The sequence below is a fragment of the Ambystoma mexicanum genome, chromosome 10 (genome assembly GCF_040938575.1).
Source record: "Ambystoma mexicanum isolate Mex_15411 chromosome 10, UKY_AmexF1_1, whole genome shotgun sequence".
In the NCBI taxonomy this organism is placed as follows: domain Eukaryota; kingdom Metazoa; phylum Chordata; class Amphibia; order Caudata; family Ambystomatidae; genus Ambystoma; species Ambystoma mexicanum.
Genome location: NC_090932.1, coordinates 1551693207 through 1551702141, shown reverse-complemented (window position 1 = coordinate 1551702141; position 8935 = coordinate 1551693207). Strand labels below are relative to the sequence as shown.

The following is an 8935-nucleotide window of genomic DNA, read 5'->3' as shown; positions in this document are numbered from 1 at the left end:
TGATGGAGCAGGACCATGCTGCTCTACAAAGGGAGGTACGTAGCTCTCGCGAGACTACATGCGAGATGCGCAGGGCGCAAGAAGCAGCAGACTGCCGCAGGACCACAGAAGAAAGCAGAAGCCCGCCATGGCTCTCCTGCTGAGACTTATATTTGACTCAGGCATACCCCTTCCATCCCCATTGACAGTGCCTTACAGCAGCATTCACCTGCAAGACTATAACTATAACGTTCCTACCGGGACATGTTCATTTATTGGTGCAGTTACATCTATGTTACCCATACATGCCAACATTTCGACACACCTGGGAGGGAGATTTCTAAAGAGAAAACGGGAGACAACAATTTCCCCATAGGAATGTATTGGGGAAATAAATATTTTATGCGGGAGAACGTGAAAAATAACAGTATTTTTCACTGAAAAATCGTGAGTCTCCCGCCTAAATTGGGAGGGTTGGCATACATGGTTACCTGACAGAATAAAACCCTTTACGCCTCCTCCTGCCCAGTTTCATTCAAAGCCACTACAAATCCTGCGGGGGAAATTAATTTCTCCCTATTTCTTTGGTGAAATCTCCCTCGCAGGTGCTCCAGAATATTGGCATGTATGAAATAGTTCCTCAAAATTTGGTTGAACAATGTAGACATATGGATCCTACAGAAACGTAAAGCATCCTCTTACATACCAAAATTGTGCTTTCGTCTTTCTTGGCTGCTGGCTATATGTTTTTTTTATGTGAAATAATGAATAGGTCATTACAATAGGTTAATCAGATCATACAATTAGGCAGGTATTACATTAAACATCAAGTCTATGATAACAAAAACTATACACTTTAACCATGACTTAATAGATACCATAATTCTTTTTGTGTTAAACAATGTATTCGAGTTTTTGAAATATAATCAATTAGGAATTACAATAGGTGAATATTTTTTTAATTATTGTTTATAGTCTTAAAAAAGAGAAAAAGCATTTACAATTCAGCCTATTAATCATCACGAAAAAGAGAAAATGGGATAAAAACAAGTAGATACACATCATTTTAAGGTGCATTAAATCATATATTATTCTTGCATACCATGTGTTTTTCTAAATTACATGATTTTCATTGAAAATGTCATAAGCAATGTTACAATTGGGTAAGCAAATTCTAGATATACCGTATGTTTTTTTTATTGAATAATCAATCCATAACTATCCTCTATCTGTGATGACTGCAATGGCGTAAAGGAGTCTGTTTATTACTTTCATGAGTACGCACACATTTGAGGGCTGCGTGCGTCATCTCGTACGTACGTGCGTGAAAGAGGTGGGGGCGTTATTAGGGAGGGAGGAGGAAGACATCCCCCCGGTTACGGTGGCCGATAGGGGACCTGGGGCGAGAATAAAGAAAACAGGAGTCGACAAGTGCGGGGAGCGCGAGGTTGCCAGTGAGGCTTAGAAGGGAGCGAGAGGAGAGGACACCTGGGTGGCGCGAGGCGCAGCGCGAATACCCCCCGGCCGTGCGGGCTCAGGGGAGGTCCGGGTTCCAGTGCCGGTATGTGATGATGGGGGCGGGTGGTTAAGGACTCGTGATCTGATGCGCCGCTTTGCAGCGAGTCGTGAGTCACTCACTGTGTCCTGGGGCAATCTGTGCTGGTTGTGTCTGTCTGTTTCTATCCCTCACCGCCTCATTGTTTTGGTTCCGGTCCCTTCGATTGCCTCTCCTCTATTATTTTCCCACCTGCAACCGGTTTCCGCTGGCCCCTCCGTACCCCACGGCCACTGCGCAGCGCTCCACTCTTGCCTTCCTGTTCCAGGCAGTCGCCTGTCTAGGGCACTCTTCCTGGCGACTTGCTTGCTTGAATGTCGAACCCCCTTTTCTCGTGTCAACTAAACTGTCTTCATTTTGCTCCTAAACACTCCCATCGTGATTATTCTGGCCGATGTTTTTTTTTCTGTCATTCTGCTTCATGTCAAGTGTGGTAAGCTCTCGCAATCACCGACCTTCCTTTGCTTTTTGCTAGTGTTCCTATTTTGATAGCAGTTTTCAAAGTTCCACAACGCCAAGCACAACACACGACGACGGATGACATGCATGTTTTACGTAGTTTTATGGTAGATGCCTTCCGCCCAGAAGCGTTACATAGGTTTTGCTGGTTACTTCATCGACATGTGTACATTGAAAGGCTGCACTGGCCTAGCCGGGATGCGGACTAGCCCCAATTGTCTGTGAATGCAAGTCGTGAGATATCCTTCCGGCTTGCAGTGACTTCCCATGGGGGACGTATAATAGCCCCCACCTGGATTTTAGGCTAGTTTAGAACTATTGTTTTCCGAAGTCCTTGCATTTAAGGCAAATGATGATAGTTGACATATGAAGCCGGTTTCAGAAGGGCTAGTGTCTGCACCTGATATCTACCTTACGCTGGGATGTGCTTTTCAACAAGTAGTTGTCCAAATGCCACATGTCTTCTCTGAAATTAAACTGTACCTTTATTATTCTTGATGATATGATCCCATACATTCATGGTGCTAGTTTCATGGGTATGTAAATTGAAGCAATCATACAATCGACTAGCCAGAGCATGGAGCCGACAAACTTATTTTGCAATGTCTCTAAAAAACTGCTTTGGTTGCAGTGGAATTTCATTTCCATATGAAAAAAAATGTGCAATCAAATTGTTTACTGCAGTGTCCTCGTTTAACGCTTTAGTTTTTATATTTGTATGATGCTGCTTTCTCTAGTATCCTGCTCTGTTCATATAAATTGGGGGCCTTTAACTTTTGCCTCTCCAGATGTTTTGGAGTGCAACTCCCAGGATCCCTCACCATTGTATGCTGGCTAGGGTTGATGGGAGTTGTAGTTAAATACATGGGCAGCCGATATATAATTGCTGTCAATAGTGTGCAAGTTCCCCAGGAGGGTCTTATACTTACTAAACATGTAACCTCCAAAGGGTTCCCATGTCATTTAGGCAGAATAAGTTACTTTGTGGAAATAACTACGAATTTTGTTTGTGGGGGTCCCCCACACTGCTACACCCTTTTTAAAAAATAAAATGTTTACCCACTAATGTATACATATATTTGAAGTTATTTTCATGATGTAAATTACTTTGTGGAAACAACGGGAAACCCTTCAAAGATTATTCTGCGCACTTTGTGTTTAAACACAGGAATATTTTTCTTAGAATCCCAGATTCCTTTTTCATACGCTTCCTGTATTTTAGGATCCGACTTTGGGTGAACCGTGTAGCTAGTTTTTCAGGGATTGTGGCACATTTTTATTTGACATTTTTATTTGACCCTACTCTTCTCAGAGTGGTGCTTGGGTCAGAACACAGCTTGAAGGGCCATCATTAAGGATGAATGGGCTTGTTACGTTTTTATTTCAAGTTTGTGTCCTGATTGGCCAAGTTGAGGTACTGTCACTTAATCTTTATGGCTGCAGATATACCTGGCCTTATGAGCTGAATTGGGGGTGTTCAGTTTGAAGGTGTCAGAGTAGTTAAAATGGGTACTTTATTTTTTAAGCACACCTCGGATTTTCTGCTTATTATGGAATGAATTTCAGTGCTAGAATGATTGCAGCCTCCCCTAGTACAGAAAATTACTTGTGGTACGGGGGGTGGGAGGAGGGCTGTAAGCCCCTGTCCATTTGGATAGGGGGTAGGAAAGAACTAAATTGTCACATTAAGTCCACTCAAAATACCTCTTACAGTAAGAGCTTGAAGTGGGGATGAGGTACAGATGTCCAAAATATACATAAACTGCTCTCTTTGGCTTTATATACAGACTTGTGTACACATATAAGATGGCAAGGGAAAATATAAAAAAGGAACCCCTGAATGCAGGCGCCTGATGCTAATGTTACTTTTAATTTTACCCACACTTCAAAAAATTAAGGTGGGCAGGAGGAAGCGCAAAGTTTGCCTGCAAAGTAGTTGAATTGTCTTCATTTTTTTTGCTTAACCGTGGACATACATGGGAGCGATATTTAAGAGTTTTATATATAGCGTGTTTGAATATCTTGGCTGCTTTTTTATTTTCTGATTGTTCATATGATCCATGTTTTTAAAGGTTGCTAATGTTATGGAGACATATGATTGAGTAATATTTGTCATTAAATGGTAAGCTTTAAAGATCACTTCACTGGCCTTTTGAGGTTGCCTCCTAAGAATTATTTTGACATAATGGCAAATAGTGCATTTTAAAGCTCATGGGGACTCTTACATGGTGAAAAAGCGGTTGGGAATAGCATTGGAGCCTCTTCTATGCCCAAAAGGGGTTTACTCAAGAATAGTGGCAAACATTGGTCAAAACTTTAATGGCCACTTCATAGAGGGGTGTGGTGGTAACTTAATTAATTTGGATTAATTGGCTTGTTAATTTAAATGTATTAACAGTAACTTAATTGGGCTTGAATAAGGCAAAAGATAACTGAGGATCTTCCTTCTCTCACCAAGCGCTGAGACCTGGAATGACCTTGCAAAGCACATACGTAACGCAAACCACTTACTATTCAGGAAATTACTCAAACTTGGCTCTTCCGGTCATAACTAGAAAGACCGGCCACAGGGGCACACTACAGCAATGAATGAAGAGATGGAGAAATCTCAAAACATGCCAAACGACTAACCGAGAGACAGCTGTAATAGGACCAAAGAGGAAGACAAACACAAGGGCGACTCATCAATAGGACCCTGACATAAACTATAGCCATTCCCAACAGACCTAATCGCAGCTAGGAAGTGGGACCCCCCATGTACCAATGGCTCTTACTCGGAGGGTAAGAAACAGAATAAGCACCCACTTTACACCGTGCTAAGATACAGCAGTAAGTACAACGCGCCACCTCACAAACAACTAACCAATAGGCCGAAGGAAATCATCCCCCGGAAACCAAAGAACTGAAAGTTAGTCATGATGGGAGGAAACTGACGACGGAATACACCAGCCGACCAAGACGGACGCACTCGGATGCCTCAACAGCATTCTGACCAGAACATTCAAAGCTTCAGTTGACCAGTGTCACATTAGATAACAAGAAAATAGATGGCACCAACCCAGTTCCAAACCCGATCCGATACTTGCACCATAGCCAAGTTTACTTTCAGTTTTAGTGGGGACTTCAAAAAAGGCCAGCAACAGGGGAATCCAGTTTGTCCATAGTAGCAGAGACACCCTCCCAGAAAATCTGCACATGACCATCCCACACCCTGTGTATAAAATCGGCTGGGTTGGAATTACAGCACATGCAGGAGGTGGCCCTATCGGGGTCATAGTTTATGAAGCTGTTCGGGGGAAAGGTAGGATTGGTGAAGGAACTTGGGACCTGGAATTCAGAGTGATCTTCTTGGTCATAGTGCAAATAAACTGACACTGGTTCTTGGGTAAAGGTGTATAAATGTCCTATCCCACCTGGGCTTAAACAAGAACCTGGGGGCCGGATGGAGGGATTTGTAGCGCAGAGAAAGTGAATGAATGAGTGTTAGTCACAAATTGGGGGAAAGAGAAGGGGTCCACTGGTCTTGTAGAGCTTCATGCAGTCTAATAGAATAGGGAGACCACGTTCCACAAGCCTCTGGCACTCTGGGTGTCCCATAGTATAAATTTGCCCTCACACACCAAGTCGCCCAGGGAGTGGATAAATAGGTTTTCAAACTGCACCCTGAAAAATCACTCGGAGGTTCCATGTACAGAGTACACTGCAAAATCAGCATGACTATTGTCACTAGTAGCAGCCCTGGAACATGCACGGTCCCACACCCTGCGTATAACATCAATGGGCTGGATCTCATTGGAGGTTTGTCTGGCGTTCCCATAGTAGACCCCTTCAACTCATATGGATGTACTGCTTCCCTTTCTAGTTGTGTGGAAGTTCCACTGAGGGGTGCCACCATCATGTAGCATACTGGATCTGCGCTGAGATAGGCATGTAGATCTGGATAGTCGGGGCCACCTGAGGCATATGGCAGTGTCAAGGTGTTGAGGGACCCATGCTCACTTATCCACCCAAACCAATCTAGATAGCGGTGATCGTGCTCACTTCCAGAACCCCGAGGGTGGAACCAGTGGGACGTTATTGAAAATGTGAAGCATCTTGGGGACCACAACCATCTTGGCAAGCGCCATGCGTGCTACCTGGGCACAGGAGGCCAGAGCCAGACGGCAACCTTTAGCTCGAGGTGCTCCAGGGCCGCCAGGTAGTTGCTGTCTAAGAGCTTGGATGGTGTAGTGGTGACCATTTTTCCAAGATTCCCCCTGGACACCATTGGAACTTGCTGCCGACATCAGTCGGGAGTGCAGCCAAGGTGAACGGTGAGACCTCTGATTTAGACCAGTTAAGGCTCAGTACAGAAAACTTGCTGAATTTGGTGATCTCCTGCATTATTGGTGGAAGATTTTTAGGGGCTCTTAACATATAGAGCGTCTACATATAAAGAAATAACAGATCTGAGATCAGATTTTCACCCCTGTGAATGGAATTCCCTGATGGCACATGCGAGGGCTTCGACAGAGGGTCAATAGGATAGGGGAGAAGGGGCACCCCTGTCTCGTCCCCCCCTCACTCCCCTAATGGGGGAACATACTATCGTAAGACAATTGGTTCAACAGCTGGGCTGTCTAATAAGCTGATGCATTGGATATACTGGGGACCCATGGATCTATGCAGTATTTCAAAGGGCCATTTGACGGAATCACAGGCTTTCTTGGCGTCCAGGGACGCAACTGTGATGGGGACGTCATCATTGATATTGTGACCCAGGGAAAAGATTCCCCAAGTTATTTTACATATATCGGCCTGAAATAAAGCTGGCCTATTCTGGAAGAACAAGGGCACTCGTGGGGAAGGGGGTGATTTGCTAAGTTTGGCCAGGAGTTTATTGTGATAGAGGCCTTTATGATGCACAGTTGTGTGGATCTTTACCAGGTTTTAATAGGAGCAAGGCTACAGCCGTCTTGGTGGACCAGGCAGGAGGCCGGCGGCCATGGAAGTATTGTACTTACTGCTCAGATGTGGGGAGAGGATTTCAGTGTATTCGTTGTAGAATTCTGCAGAGATAATTTTCTGGTCTGGGGCTTTCCTGCTTGGTGAAGTCCCAGATGCAGGGTCGAGCCAGCCCAAGGCTTCCTGGTCTAGATAGAATCTGATGTCCTCAGCAGATGAGTACAGTTGAGATGAATATAGTAAACTATAATAAAATGTAATGGGTTATTTATAACGCCCTTAATAGCCAGAGGTTTCTACGTGCGGACCCTGGGATCTAACATGCGTTGCTCAGTGTAATCGTGCAACACAGGTTTGATCTTCATGTCTGCGCTTAGAAACCTCTGGGTATTAAGCATGTTATAACCCATTAGAATTTACAATTTATCATAGTTTACTAAAGTCATCTAGACTGTCCCAGTCCAGACTATTGATCTAGACTGGTTCATGGGCGAGAGTCCCAGTCGGTTCTGAACACCGCTAGTATCCCACAATGTTCCCTATCTGCACAAATCGAATCGCCCATGCAAGGGTGCTGCTAGGTCTGCCAACCTCTGCATATTTGGTTGCAAGGATTGGGTCACCCATACATCTATCCTCCCTGAACGCGGTCTGGTCGCATCTTTTCTCAGCAAAAGACTTCTCCACCCCATGTCGCTGTCCTGGGCCTGTACGTGTTCCAGGTCTTTAATCTCCGTTATCTAAAGGATTTAACGCTGCCATCCCTGGATATGCAACATCCCCTTATAAACAGAATGTAGAGAGTCGGGCGCTAGTTTTGAGCACTCCTGTGCTAGGCTATATTTATTGGTCTTGTGGTCCTGATTCTTCTGTGCAAGGTCACATGTGGTAGGTGAAACCACAACTTTAGGTAGTTGGACAGTCCTGGTTACATTGCATTGTTTTCATTTGACAATCTTATTAGTGGATTGATTCCCACGCTAAATGCAGTTTTGTACTGTAAGGTTTTTAAGTGTCAACTTGTGGTGGTCAACCGACATATGTTTCGAATCAGAGGGGGTCCTTGACAGGCTGATATTAAGTTGCTGCAAGACCACTCAGAAGTGCCCAAACTAACTGCCTCATCCTGCGCTTCACCCTCCAGAAGATTAGGCGGCTGCAGCTTCCCTGTCCTGGCAGCCAAGCTGTGGAATGCTCTACCCAACCCGCTCAGAGCTGAACCCGCTTTCCCAGCCTTTAAGCGCAAAGCCTGGCTGTCCACCCGCGATTCTGCATGTCACTGATTCCACCTTCTACCCATGGTATCATAGACCTTTTGTATCATATCCTCTACCTATGACTTTGTAACGTTTGTATTATTTCCTGCCTGCAGTTTGGACTGCCTTGTGTAACATGCCTACCCGTGTTTATGTAATGCTTATATCCTGTGTATTTAATGTAAATACTTCTGCCTGTAACTAACGCGCCCGGCTGCCCTCGGGCCTGGTGCACTATACAAATAAATAAAATACAAATGCATATTCAGCAGTTGGTTGGTATACATGACATGTGAGTTGAGTGTTGGTGAATATAGGTGAGGCATACATATTATATATTTAACATGGTTTGTAACGCATTTGCAGTTCATTGTATGTACAGTTATTACATTGGTTATGGTAAATACCAAAGCCATAGGCGGTCAGTGGAGGTGATTATAGGTGAGGATTTTATTTCAATTGTGATTCATTGTATGTGTATTTACATTGATTATGGTCGATACCAGAGCCGTGGGCGGTAGAGGGAGGAAAGAGTGGGAACAGAAATGGGTTAGCTACTTGCGATCTTGGTTGGGTCAGTGGATCCATCTATAGCTCTTACCAAGATATAGGCTTTTAGTATGAGGGGGTGTTGCCCCTGGTGGACTTGTGGTTGTGGAGTGTTCTTGTTGGGTCCAAGTCTTGGGTCTTTGGGTTCTCCTGAGACTGGGAGTGAAAATGTTTGGATGGAGTGCGTTTTGGC

The 8935-nt window shown here is 44.4% G+C and overlaps 1 protein-coding gene across 6 annotated transcripts in view; it reads left to right on the top strand.

Annotated features, from left to right (window-relative positions):
• Positions 1 to 1335: 1335 nt before the first annotated feature.
• EIF4ENIF1 (eukaryotic translation initiation factor 4E nuclear import factor 1) overlaps positions 1336 to 8935 on the top strand; it is a 386373-nt gene continuing 378773 nt past the window's right edge. For 4 of the 6 annotated variants that reach the window (XM_069619814.1, XM_069619813.1, XM_069619811.1 and 1 more), the window contains exon 1: positions 1351 to 1540. The gene's annotated coding sequence lies outside the window, so the exon portion shown is untranslated. Of the gene's footprint in view, positions 1541 to 1877; positions 1968 to 8935 lie in introns of those variants that run through there. The other 2 variants (XM_069619809.1, XM_069619810.1) reach the window with 2 other exon arrangements.